The following is a 14043-nucleotide window of genomic DNA, read 5'->3' on the forward strand; positions in this document are numbered from 1 at the left end:
ATTCACCTGGTCAGGCAGCCTGCTGCTACACTGTAAACCAAATTCCAATAAACCAATTTTCAAACAGCAGTTTCGAATCGCTACCCCACCTTCCAGTTCTGACTGAAGGACTTATAATTAATGATATTAAAACAGACAAATGGTCTGGATGAGAGAAAAATCAAGCTTTATTAACTAAAAGAAACTATACCACACGAACACAGTAAATTACAGTAAAATTGCTTAAATGGAGGAAGGCAGACGGCAAAAATGAGGGGTAAGTGGCTACAATGTTGATTAAACAATCTTAGCAGTACCCCCTTAATTACCATCCCCCAACTCCTTACTAGGTTGCTTTGCTGAGGAGTCAGAAACCTGCTCACCTGGGGTCCAGCGAAGTGAGAGCTAAGAGAGAGATAGCTTCTCAGGAGCTATCTTTATACCTGGAAAAGTCTGTCTGCAAAATTCGCACCCAAAGTTCCAATACACAAGAGAAACGCTGTGATTGGTTGATTCAAAGTGGTTGGAATGGGTTAATGCGTCTGCACTGTGGGGCCGCAATGTTCCCGCCCACATCCAGAGCTCACCTGGGTTAAAACAAAAGGGAATGCAACTGCCCTATTGTCCAGAATGATTGGTGCTTCAAAAACCCATTCAATTCCTAAACTCTTGCATAAAAAATCCGTCCCATGGTTTCAGTATCTCATTGCCTGTGAGTGCTTTGAATGGCTGTGTAAACAGAAGCAGTTTCAATCGATTGTCCTGTGGTTAGTCTCAAGTGGGCTAATCTTTTATGTCAATAAGTAACTTCAAGTGCTTCTGAAGGGAAGCTCCCTTTGATTGGCAGATCTTTGACTGCCACTGTATCCTCCCACTTTTTCACAGACAACTCGAGCTGCTTTTTTTTCAAGCCCCATTGTTCTTGGCCAATACTTTCTGTGGCCATTTTAAAACCTTTTGTGATTGCCCAAACTCCAGGGAACAATTTTATTAATAAAAGTACTGTCTTAAGGTGTGTGAATATTTTCCACAGAGCTCCATGAGTCTGGTGTTGTCCGCGTTCTTTCCATCTCAGAGCAGTCTTTTGCGGTTCTAGGCACATTTTAAAACATTGTAGGCAAGTCACATCACCCAATTTTTCGCCCACGATGTGGGCCAATATTTTCAATCTTCAGGGAAAAATAGGGGAATTTTGCGAAACCCCTAAAACCTGCATGCTAACTTTTTGTGATTCATGTACGTGGACCCCCAGATCCCTCTGTACCTCAGCATTTTGAAATCTCTCCCCATTTAAATAATAATTTGCCTTTTTATTTTTCCTACCAAAGTGGATAACCTCGCATTTTCTCACATTAAACGCCATCTGTCTGATTTTTGCCCACTCACTTAGCCTATCTATATCCACAACTGCTTGGTGCCACTCACCACCAGAGATTGAGGCTTGCATCCCTGCCTCTGGCTGTTTGCAGTTGTACTGGACCTCCTCCAGGTCCTAACACTCATTGTGTTACTGTCGCTGCCTTTGCGGCTTAAACCAGGGGGCATTTTAACTTTCTGCCCCCCAGAAACCAGCTGCAGTGAAGTTCAAATCCTCGCGGTGGATTCTCGCCCGCTGCCATGGGCGGTTGAGGTGCCTGCCTGACTCGGGCGGGAACCTCATGATGCAATGTAAATCCTATGATGTGCCTATGACACTGGCGACCTTTTAAGGGCCAGCTGGGCAGAGTGTCAACCATTGACTTTCCGCTCAGTAACACTTGGCGCAGTAGAAGTGGAAGCATTGAAAGATGTTTAACACCTTTATAAATGACCTGGAGCTAGGAGACACCAGCACAGTGGCCAAATGTGCAGATGATACAAAGCTAATGAAGGTGGTAAACTGCAAAGCTGAACAGGATATGCGACAGGAGGATTTGAATATACTTGGCAATTGGGCAGACAGGTGGCCGATGAAATTCAATGTAGAGAAAGGCAAAGTGCTTCACATGGCGACAAAAAAATCCAGGAAGGGACTATTAGTTAAGTGGAGATAAAATAAGAGAAGGTTGAGGTGATATGATTGCTGTTTTTAGGATTCTAAAGGGACTGGATAATGTCGACTATGACCAGTTGTTTCACCTTGTCCAGAACAGTAGAACCAGAGGACACAGCCTGTGCTTGAAGGGGGGAAATTTAAAACTAATCTGTGGAAACAATATTTCAGTCAATCTATGGAACAGGCTTCCGAGGGAGATGGTGGAAGCAGTTAGTATCGATGCATTCAAATATAAATTTTTGAGAGATTTCTTTCAGAAAATAACATTTTGGGATCCAGTATATGAGTAATGTGAGACAGGACGTATGGTGAGTGTAGCATGCTCAAGAGGAGCAGGTGACTGAGGGCCTATGGTTCCCCTAGCTCTCCAACAGTGGCGTTTCCCTCGCCTCATGCCTGGGTCTGTTGTAGACTCATTGATAGAGATTGATTGCTGTGATTAGTCAACAATCCATTATCGTTGGATCATGTGACTACCAGGATGGTAGAAGGTGAACTAGATGGTCTTTTCCATCGAGTAATTCATGTGTTTCTAAAGTAAGTCTCAAAATTCTGTTTATGGGACCAGGGGGAGCAGGCGTGATTGTTTGAGCACTAGTAAAATTCAACTAACTAGCACCCGCCGATTATGAGCTTGATGAGGCTATGACAAACCCAAAGAGATTGTGTAGAAATGAAGCGGAATAGTTTGGTGTTTGGGAGTTGTGTGAAATGGTAGAGCAGGAAGTTCAGTGGCAAGTGTCCATATTAAATGAACGATGTGTAATGTATTCAGGAATAGTGTAGTGTGATGAGACACTGTGATTTCATCTCAGGGCTTCCTGTCAGCTGATCACAAAAGCTACAGTAAGCTTTGTTTTCAAACATTATTGCCACTGGATGATGAAACTTGTTTATAACTGTGGTGAGACTATAGGGGGCAAGTAATGATTGGAACAGTAACTCTAGAATAGGGGAACTCGGGCACCCCTACTGGTTCCTGCTGGGGTGGAGGGGTGAGGCCGGGGGGAGGGGGGAGGCTGGGTCAGGGAGGGAGGCATGAGGCTGGGTGGGGGTAGGGGTGAGGCCAGGGTAGGGAGGGGGTGAGGCCGGGGGTGGTGGAGGGGGTGAGGTTGTGGGGGGGAGGTGAGACCAGGCTGGAGGGGAGTGAGGTGAGGCCCGGCTGGAGGGGGTGAGGCTGGGGGGAGGGGTTGAAGTCTATGGATGCTGCCGAGGGACAGAATATAAATGGTGAAAGGGGATGGATGGGGAGATCGTGATGGTGATAGGGGTGATGTGCTGAAGGGATTTGGTTGTGGAGCTGGGTGATTTCAAGGACCTCAGAGAGGAAAGGTGGGTTAGAAATGGGTTGGAGGTCAGAGATCAGAGGGCTTGATGATGGTCTTTTGATGAGGGTGATGATGGCAGTTTTGAAGTGGAAGGTGAACAGGTCTGGTGCAAAGACAGAAAGAACTTGCCTTTATATAGCGCCATTCGCAACCTCAGGACGTCCCAAAGCATTTTACAGACAATGAAGTATTTCTGAAGAATAATCACGGTTATAATGTAGGGACACTCCTCGGCCAATATTTATATAGCAATGGGGTGAGGCAAGGCAGTTGTGTGGTTAGGGTTTGGGCTGGGAGAGGGTCGGGGTGTGGGGGGAGGTGGAGGTAAGCTCAGAGAGAAGAGAAACTAGTTTCTGAGATGACAGTAACCAAAATAAATGCAGGACAACATTTAATGTAAAGCAGCTGGTTACAAAAAAAATACCTAATACTTTGCACTGTGTGTAGCATAGCGTGTGATGTAGTGTGCCTGCAGTGTGGCAGAATGTGGCTGTAGTGTAGCTGTTGCATGGCTGGAGTGTGGCTGTATTGTGACAGAATATAGCTGTAATGTGGCTGTAGTGTGGCGGAATTTTTTATGCTTCAGGATGCTTCGCCTCTTCTGGTTTCCAAGGGTTATTTCAGTTAATTGCACTTGTGGGACCGCACTCTCTCTCGCTGTGACACTCGCTCATTTAATGGTACACATTGTTTTGTCTCAGAATTGATTTCACTTTGTCCTCAGTCTTTGCAAACAGTTTACTGAAACTCCAAAGAGTTTAATCATTTTCTTTCTCCTGACATTTCCATCTGTATATTTAAGGAATTTGTATCCAAGGGCTGGATTTCTTGTGCTGTTTATTCCAACCAAGACATTTTCTTATATAAGATGCACTTTTCACGTCAGTTCCTGTGCGTGAATCAATCAGTGACTAAGCAATATTGCTGTGACTTATAGCCACTAGTAATCAAGTTTTTATCGCTGCTCAATAAAGTTGGTGATGTAGTCACAGTCAGTAAGTGATCAGGCTAGGATACAATCACAGCAAGTACCAGGCACCAGATTCAACATCACACGCGCTGCCAACAGCAAAATAATCCCCGAGCTCATCAGATCTAAACTATACTGAGCAGAAACAATACAGCCAGCCAAACATCGCTCACTCCTCCAAACACTGTCAGTCTGCAAAGCTCACACCTGCCCAAGACTTGTATCCCACTCCCACATCCGGCGGTCTGTAACATTGTCTGTTCCCATATCCGGGGTCAGTAACACTGTCTGTTCCCATATCCGGGGTCTGTAACACTGTCCGTTCAAATATCCAGGGCCTAGAAATTTGGTGGGGTTAGCGCCCAATTAGAGGCGTTAGAGGGTCTTGCGCCGGAATTGTAGCTGGTAACGAAATTGCGTTGGGCCCTACCATCGGCGTTAGCCGGTAGCGCTGCGCCGGCACCGATGACGTCATCGGTGTGCGCAGCGTCCCGGTTGCCGTGGTAACCCGGCCCCAAGCCCAAATTCAGTTGCGGCCGCCTCGCCCGTGGCAGCCGCAACCAACGATTGTTGAAAGGGATGTTACACACCTTTGCGCCGGCGCATAAAGGTGGAGCGGCGGCCGGCCGCTTTCCCGGCGGCCACCTGCCCGCACCTCCCTCCCCGGACTCTTCCACCACCACCCCGCGGCACTGATGTGTGTGGCCCGCGAGGCCGGCTCTTCCCCGAGGTGCCGGGCTCATTTGTCGGGCGAATCGACTGGCCAGCGGTCGGCTGCAGGCAGCTCCTCCTTAACAGAAGGAGGAGGCCTGCAGTACCCCAGCCTGCCGCACCGCCTTGGGTGCCGCAGCGGGAGATTAGCGCCTCAAAACTGCACTGAACGTCCATAGTGAGGCGCAAAAACCCTCCATTAGCACCCACCGCCGTTTGGGCCCGGGCCAACTGAATTTTCGTCGGGCGCAGCGGCATTAACGCCGGCGCAAAATTTCGGGCGCTAAAGCCCTGGCGGACCCACAACCGAATTTCTAGGCCCAGGTGTCTGTAACACTGTCTGTTCCCATATCCGGGGTCTGTAACACTGTCTGTTCCCATATCCGAGGGTCTGTAACACTGTCTGTTCCCATATCCGAGGGTCTGTAACATTGTCTGTTCCCATATCCAGGGTCTGTAACACTGTTTGTTCCCATATCCAGGGGTCTGTAACGCTGTCTGTTCCCATATACGGGGGTCTGTAACACTGTCTGTTCCCATATCCGAGAGACTGTAACACTGTCTGTTCCCATATCCGGGATCTGTAACACTGTCTGTTCCTATATCTGAGGGTCTGTAACACTGTTCTCATATACGAGGGTCTGCAACACTGTCTGTTCCCATATCCAGGGGTCTGAAACACTGTCTGTTCCAATATCCGGGGTCTGTAACACTGTCTGTTCCCATATCTGGGGGTCTGTAACACTGTCTGTTCCCATATCAGGGGGCTGTAACACTGTCTGTTCCCATATCTGGGGGGCTGTAACATGGTCTGTTCCCATATCAGAGGGTCTGCACCACTGTCTGTTCCCATATCCGGGGGTCTGTAACACTGTCTGTTCCCATTTCTGGGGGGCTGTAACACTGTCTGTTCCCATATCTGGGGGGCTGTAACACTGTCTGTTCCCATATCTGGGGGGCTGTAACATGGTCTGTTCCCATATCAGAGGGTCTGCACCACTGTCTGTTCCCATATCCGGGGGTCTGTAACACTGTCTGTTCCCATATCCGAGGGTCTGTAACACTGTCTGTTCCCATATCCGGGGCTTGTAACACTGTCAGTTCCCATATCCGAGGGTCTGTAACATCCGAGGGACTGTAACACTGTCTGTTCCCATATCCGGGGTCTGTAACACTGTCTGTTCCCATATCCGGTGTCTGTAACACTGTTCCCATATCCGGTGTCTGTAACACTGTCTGTTCCCATATCCGGGGTCTGTAACACTGTCTGTTCCCATATCTGGGGCCTGTAACACTGTCTGTTCCCATATCCGGGGTCTGTAACACTGTGTGTTCCCATATACGGGGGTCTGTAACACTGTCTGTTCCCATATCCAGGGGTCTGTAACACTGTCTGTTCCAATATCCGGGGTCTGAAACACTGTCTGTTCCCATATCTGGGGGGCTGTAACACTGTCTGTTCCCATATCTGGAGATCTGTAACAGTGTCTGTTCCCATATCCGGGTTCTGTAACACTGTCTGTTTCCATATCTGGGGGGCTGTAACACTGTCTGTTCCCATACCTGGGGGGCAGTAACACGGTCTGTTCCCATATCCGGAGGTCTGTAACACTGTCAGTTCCCATATCCGAGGGCTTGTAACACTGTCTGTTCCCATATCCGAGGGATTGTAACACTGTCTGTTCCCATATCCGGTGTCTGTAACACTGTCTGTTCCCATATCTGGGGGTCTGTAACACTGTCTGTTCCCATATCAGGTGTCTGTAACACTGTCTGTTCCCATATCTGGGGGTCTGTAACACTGTCTGTTCCCATATCCAGGGGTCTGAAACACTGTCTGTTCCAATATCCGGGGTCTGTAACATTGTCTGTTCCCATATCTGGGGGGCTGTAACATGGTCTGTTCCCATATCAGAGGGTCTGTACCACTGTCTGTTCCCATATCCGGGGGTCTGTAACACTGTCTGTTCCCATATCTGGGGGGCTGTAACATGGTCTGTTCCCATATCAGAGGGTCTGTACCACTGTCTGTTCCCATATCCGGGGGTCTGTAACACTGTCTGTTCCCATTTCTGGGGGGCTGTAACACTGTCTGTTCCCATATCTGGGGGGCTGTAACACGGTCTGTTCCCATATCCGAGGGTCTGTAACACTGTCTGTTCCCATATCCGGGGCTTGTAACACTGTCAGTTCCCATATCCGAGGGTCTGTAACACTGTCTGTTCCCATATCCGGGGTCTGTAACACTGTCTGTTCCCATATCCGAGGGACTGTAACACTGTCTGTTCCCATATCCGGGGTCTGTAACACTGTCTGTTCCCATATCCGGTGTCTGTAACACTGTCTGTTCCCATATCCGGTGTCTGTAACACTGTCTGTTCCCATATCCAGGGTCTGTAACACTGTCTGTTCCCATATCTGGGGCCTGTAACACTGTCTGTTCCCATATCCGGGGTCTGTAACACTGTCTGTTCTCATATCCGAAGGTCTGTAACACTGTCTGTTCCCATATACGGGGGTCTGTAACACTGTCTGTTCCCATATCCGAGGGTCTGTAACACTGTCTGTTCCCATATGCAGGGGTCTGAAACACTGTCTGTTCCAATATCCAGGGGTCTGTAACACTGTCTGTTCCAATATCCGGGGTCTGTAACACTGTCTGTTCTCATATCTGGAGATCTGTAACAGTGTCTGTTCCCATATCCGGGGTCTGTAACACTGTCTGTTCCCATATCTGGGGGGCTGTAACACTGTCTGTTACCATACCTGGGGGGCAGTAACACGGTCTGTTCCCATATCCGAGGGTCTGTACCACTGTCTGTTCCCATATCCGGAGGTCTGTAACACTGACAGTTCCCATATCTGAGGGCTTGTAACACTGTCTGTTCCCATATCCGAGGGATTGTAACACTGTCTGTTCCCATATCCGGTGTCTGTAACACTGTCTGTTCCCATATCTGGGGGTCTGTAACACTGTCTGTTCCCATATCCGGTGTCTGTAACACTGTCTGTTCCCATATCTGGGGGTCTGTAACACTGTCTGTTCCCATATCCGGGGTGTGTAACACTGTCTGTTTCCCTATCCGGGGTCTGTAACACTCTCTCTTTCCATATCCGGGGTCTGTAACACTGTCTGTTCCCATATCCGGGGTGTGCAACACTGTCTGTTTCCATATCCAGGGGTCTGTAACACTCTCTCTTTCCATATCCGGGGTCTGTAACACTGTCTGTTCCCATATCCGGGGTCTGTAATACTGTCTGTTCCCATATCCGGTGTCTGTAACACTGTCTGCTCACTTATCTGAGGGTCTGTAACAATATCTGTTTCCATATCTGGGGGTCTGTAACACTGTCTGTTCCCATATCTGGGGGTCTGTAACACTGTCTGTTCCCATATCCGGTGTCTGTAACACTGTCTGTTCCCATATCTGGGGGTCTGTAACACTGTCTGTTCCCATATCCGTGGTCTGTAACACTGCCTGTTCTCATATCCGAGGGTCTGTAACATTCTCTGTTCCCATATCCTAGAGACTGTAACACTGTCTGTTCCCATATCCGAGGGTCTGTAACACTGTCTGTTCCCATATCTGGGGGTCTGTAACACTGTCTGTTCCCATATCCGGGGTCTGTAACACTGTCTGTTCCCATATCCGTGGTCTGTAACACTGTCTGTTCCCATATCCGGTGTCTGTAACACTGTCTGTACCCATATCTGGTGTCTGTAACACTGTCTGTTCCCATATCTGGGGGTCTGTAACAATGTCTGTTCCCATATCCGGTGTCTGTAACAATGTCTGTTCCCATATCCGGTGTCTGTAACAATGTCTGTTCCCATATCCGGTGTCTGTAACACTGTCTGTTCCCATATCCGGTGTCTGTAACACTGTCTGTTCTCATATCCGGGGGTCTGTAAGACTGTCTGTTCTGATATCTGGAGGTCTGTAACACTGTCTGTTCCCATATCCGAGGGTATGTAACGCTGCCTGTTCCCATATCTGGAAGTCTATAACACTGTCAGTTCCCATATCCGAGGGTCTGTAACAATATCTGTTTCCATATCTGGGGGTCTGTAACACTGTCTGTTTCCATATCCGGTGTCTGTAACACTGTCTGTTCCCATATCTGGGGGTCTGTAACACTGTCTGTTTCCCTATCCGGAGTCTGTAACACTGTCTGTTTCCATATCCAGGGGTCTGTAACATCGAAACATAGAAGAAAGGAGCAGGTGTAGGCCATTTGGCCCTTCGAGCCTGCTCCGCCATTCAATGAGATCATGGCTGATCATTCAAATTCAGTACACTGTCCCTGCCTTCTCCCCATATCCCTTGATCCCTTTAGCCTCAAGAAATATATCCAACTCTTTGTTTAATATATTTAATGAACTGGCCTCCACCGCCCTCTTTGGCAGAGAATTCCACAGATTCACCACTCTCTGGGTGAAGAAATTCCTCCTCATTTCAATCCTAAATTGCTTACCCCTTATCCTTAAACTATGACCCCTGGTTCTGGACTCCCCGGCCATTCGAAACATCCTGCATCTAGTCTGTCCAGACCTGACAGAATTTTATAGGTTTCGATGAGATCCCCTCTCAATCTTCTAAACTCCAGTGAGTATAAGCCCAATTGACACAATCTCTCCTCATACGTCATTCCTGCCATCCCAGGTATCAGCCTGGTGAACCTTCGCTGCACTCCCTCCATGGCAAGAACGTCCTTCCTCAGGTAAGGTGACCAAAACTGCACACAATACTCAAGGTGCGGTCTCACCAAGGCCCTGTACAACTGTAGCAAGACTTCCTTGTTCCTGTACTCGAACCCTCTCGCTGCGAAGGCCAACATATCATTTGCCTTCTTAACTGCCTGCTGCACCTGCATGCTTACCTTCAGCGACTGGTGCACAATAACACCCAGGTCTCTTTGCACTTCCCCTTCTCCCAATCTATTGCCATTCAAATAATAATCTGCCTTCCTGTTTTTGCCACCAAAGTGGATAACCTCACATTTATCCACATTATAGTGCATTTGCCATGTTTCTGCCCAATCACCCAACCTGTCCAAATCGTACTGGAGTTTCACGACATCCTCCTCACAGCTTACCCTCCCACCCAGCTTTGTGTCGTCTGCAAATTTGGAGATATTACATCCAATTCCCTCATCCAGATCATTAATATATATTGTGAACAGCTGGGGTCCTAGGACCGATCCTTGCGGTACCCCACTAGTCACTGCCTGCCACTCGGAAAATGACCCGTTTATTCCAACTCTTTGCTTTCTGTCCGCCAACCAGTTCTCTATCCAAGTCAATACCTTGCCCCCAATCCCATGTGCCTTAATTTAGCATGCTAATCTCTTATGTGGGACCTTATCGAAAGCCTTCTGAAAGTCCAAATACACCACATCCACTGGTTCTCCCTTATCTATTTTACCAGTTACATCCTCAAAAAATTCCAGTAGATTAGTCAAGCATGATTTACCTTTTGTAAATCCATGTTGACTTTGTCCGATCCTGTCACTGCTTTCCAAGTGCTCTGCTATTACATCTTTTATAATAGACTCTAGCATTTTCCCCACTACCGATGTCAGGCTTACCGGTCTATAATTCCCCGCTTTTTCTCTACCACCTTTTTTGAATAGTGGGGTAACATTAGCTACCCTCCAACCCATGGGTACTGTTCCAGAGTCTATCGAGTTCTGGAAGATGACCAGCAATGCATCTACTATCTCTAGGGCCACTTCCTTAAGTACCCTGGGATGTAGACCATCAGCCCCTGGGGATTTATCGGCCTTCAGCCCCATCAATTTTGCTAACACCATTTCCCTACAAATACTGATTTCTTTCAGTTCCTCCCTTTCATCAAACCCTATGTTCCCCAGCATCTCTGGGAGGTTATTTGTGTCCTCCTTTGTGAAGACAGAACCAAAGTATGTATATAGTTGGTATCCCATTTCCTTGTTTCCCATTATAAATTCCCCTGATTCTTACTGTAAGGGACCTACGCTTGACTTCACCAATCGTTTTCTCTTCACATACCTATAAAAGCTTTTACAGTCAGTTTTTATGTTCCCGGCTAGCTTACTCTCATATTCTATTTTCCCTTTCTTAATTAATCCCTTTGTCCTCCTTTGTTGACTCCTAAACTGCTCCCAATCCTCAGGATTATTGCTTTTTCTAGCCAATTTATATGTCCTCTCCTTGGATCTTATGCTATCCCTAATTTCCCTTGTTAGCCACGGTTGAGTCACCTTTATTGTTTTATTTTTATGCCAAACTGGGATGAACAATTCCTGTAGCTCATCCATTCGGTCTTTGAATGTTTGCCATTGCCTATCCACCGTCAACCCTTTGAGTGCCATTCCCCAATCAATCCTACCCAACTCGCTCCTCAGACCATCGTAGTTTCCTTTATTTAAATTGAGGACCCTTGCCTCTGAGTCAACTACTTCATTCTCCATCTTAATGGAGAATTCGGTCATATTATGATCGCTCCGACCCAAGGGGCCTCGTACAACAAGATTGCTAATTAATCCTTTCTCGTTACATAATACCCAGTCTAAAATGGCCAGATCTCTGGTTGGTTCCTCGACATATTGGTCCAGGAAACCGTCCCGTAAACACTCCAGGAATTCCCCCTCCACAGTATTGTTACTAATTTGGTTAGCCCAATCTATATGTAGATTAAAGTCATCCATGATGACTGCTGTGCCCTTATTGCACGCTTCTTTAATTTCCCTTTTAATGCCATCCCCAACCTCCGCCTTACTGTTTGGAGGTCTATATACCACTCATAGAGTCATAGAGTCATAGAGTAATCCAGCACGGATAGAGGCCCTTCGGCCCATCGTGTCCGCGCCGGCCATCAAGCCCTGTCTAATCTAATCCCATATTCCAGCATTTGGCCCGTAGCCTTGTATGCTATGGCATTTCAAGTGCACATCCAAATGCTTCTTAAATGTTGTGAGGGTTTCTGCCTCCACAACCCTTTCAGTCAGTGAGTTCCAGACTCCAACCACCCTCTGGGTGAAAAAGTTCTTTCTCAAATCCCCTCTAAACCTCCCGCCCTTTACCTTGAATCTATGCCCCCTAGTTATTGACCCCTCTACTAAGGGAAAAAGCTCCTCAGCATCCATCCTATCTATGCCCCTCATAATTTTGTACACCTCAATCATGTCCCCCCTCAACCTCCTCTGCTCCAAGGAAAACAAACCCAATCTGCCCAGTCTCGCTTCATAGCTGAAGCGCTCCAGCCCTGGTAACATCCTGGTGAACCTCCTCTGCACCCTCTCTAACGCGATCACATCCTTCCTGTAGTGTGGCGACCAGAACTGCACACAGTATTCCAGCTGTGGCCTAACCAATGTTTTATACAGCTCCATCATAACCTCCTTGCTCTTATATTCAATGCCTCGGCTAATGAAGGCAAGTATCCCATATGCCTTTTTTACCACCTTATCCACCTGTTCCGCCGCCTTCAGGGATCTGTGTACTTGCACACCCAGATCCCTCTGACCCTTCGTCTTGCCTAGGGTCTTTCCATTCATTGTGTATTCCTTTGCCTTGTTAGTCCCCCCAAAGTGCATCACCTCGCACTTTTCCGGGTTACATTCCATTTGCCACTGTTCCGCCCATCTGACCAACCCATCTATATCGTCCTGCAGACTGAGGCTACCCTCCTCGCTATTTACCACCCTACCAATTTTTGTATCATCCGCGAACTTACTGATCATACCCTTTACATTCATATCCAAGTCATTAATGTAGACCACAAACAGCAAGGGACCCAGCACCGATCCCTGTGGTACCCCACTGGCCACAGGCTTCCAGTCACAAAAACAACCTTCGACCATCACCCTCTGCCTTCTGCCACTAAGCCAGTTTTGTATCCAATGTGCCAAGGCACCCTGGATTCCATGGGCTCTTACCTTCTTGACCAGTCTCCTGTGCGGGACTTTATCGAAGGCCTTACTGAAATCCATGTATACCACATCCACTGCGTTACCCTCATCCACACACCTAGTCACCCCCTCAAAAAATTCAATCAAATTAGTCAGACATGATCTTCCCTTGACAAAGCCATGTTGACTATCCCTGATTAATCCTTGCCCCTCCAAGTGGAGACAAATTTTGTCCCTCAGGATTTTTTCCAATAATTTTCCTACCACTGATGTTAGGCTCACTGGCCTGTAGTTCCCCGGTTTTTCCCTACTACCCTTCTTGAATAATGGTACTACATTAGCGGTTCTCCAGTCCTCTGGCACATCCCCTGTGGCCAGAGAGGTCCTGAATATATGTGTTAGAGCCCCCGCAATCTCCTCCTTTGCCTCACACAGCAGCCTGGGATACATTTCATCCGGGCCTGGGGATTTATCCATTTTTAGGCCAGCTAAAACCGCCAATACCTCCTCCCTCTCAATGTTAATATGTTCGAGCATATCACAGTCCCCCCGCCCTATTTCTATGTCTACATCGTCCTTCTCCATAGTGAAAACAGATGCAAAAAATTCATTTAGAACCCCTCCTACATCTTCCGGCTCCACACACAGATTGCCACTTTTGTCCCTAATGGGCCCTATTTTTTCCCTAGTTATCCTCTTACCCTTAATATACTTATAAAACATCTTCGGATTTTCCTTTATTTTGCTCGCCAGTGTTATTTCATGGCCCCTCCTTGATCTCCTAATTTCTTTTTTAAGTATCCCCCTGCACTTTTTGTACTCCTCTAGGGCTTCCTCCGTCTTTAGCCTTTTGTATCTACCAAAAGCCCTCCTTTTTTTCCTAATCCATTCTCGTATATCCCCTGACATCCAAGGTTCCCTGTGGTTTTTGGAACCACCCTTGACCTTTACGGGAACATGTTGCCATTGTATGATCTCAATCTCCCTTCTGAAAGCCTCCCATTGCTCCGATGCGGATTTTCCTACAAGTAGCTGATCCCAGTCCATTTTGGCCAGATCCTGCCTTATCCTATTAAAATCGGCCTTCCCCCAATTTAGAACCTTTATTTCCGGCCCATCCCTGTCCT

Source organism: Somniosus microcephalus, chromosome 9 (genome assembly GCF_052327205.1).
Source record: "Somniosus microcephalus isolate GS21.2 chromosome 9, FLI_Smic_1.0, whole genome shotgun sequence".
In the NCBI taxonomy this organism is placed as follows: Eukaryota; Metazoa; Chordata; class Chondrichthyes; order Squaliformes; family Somniosidae; genus Somniosus; species Somniosus microcephalus.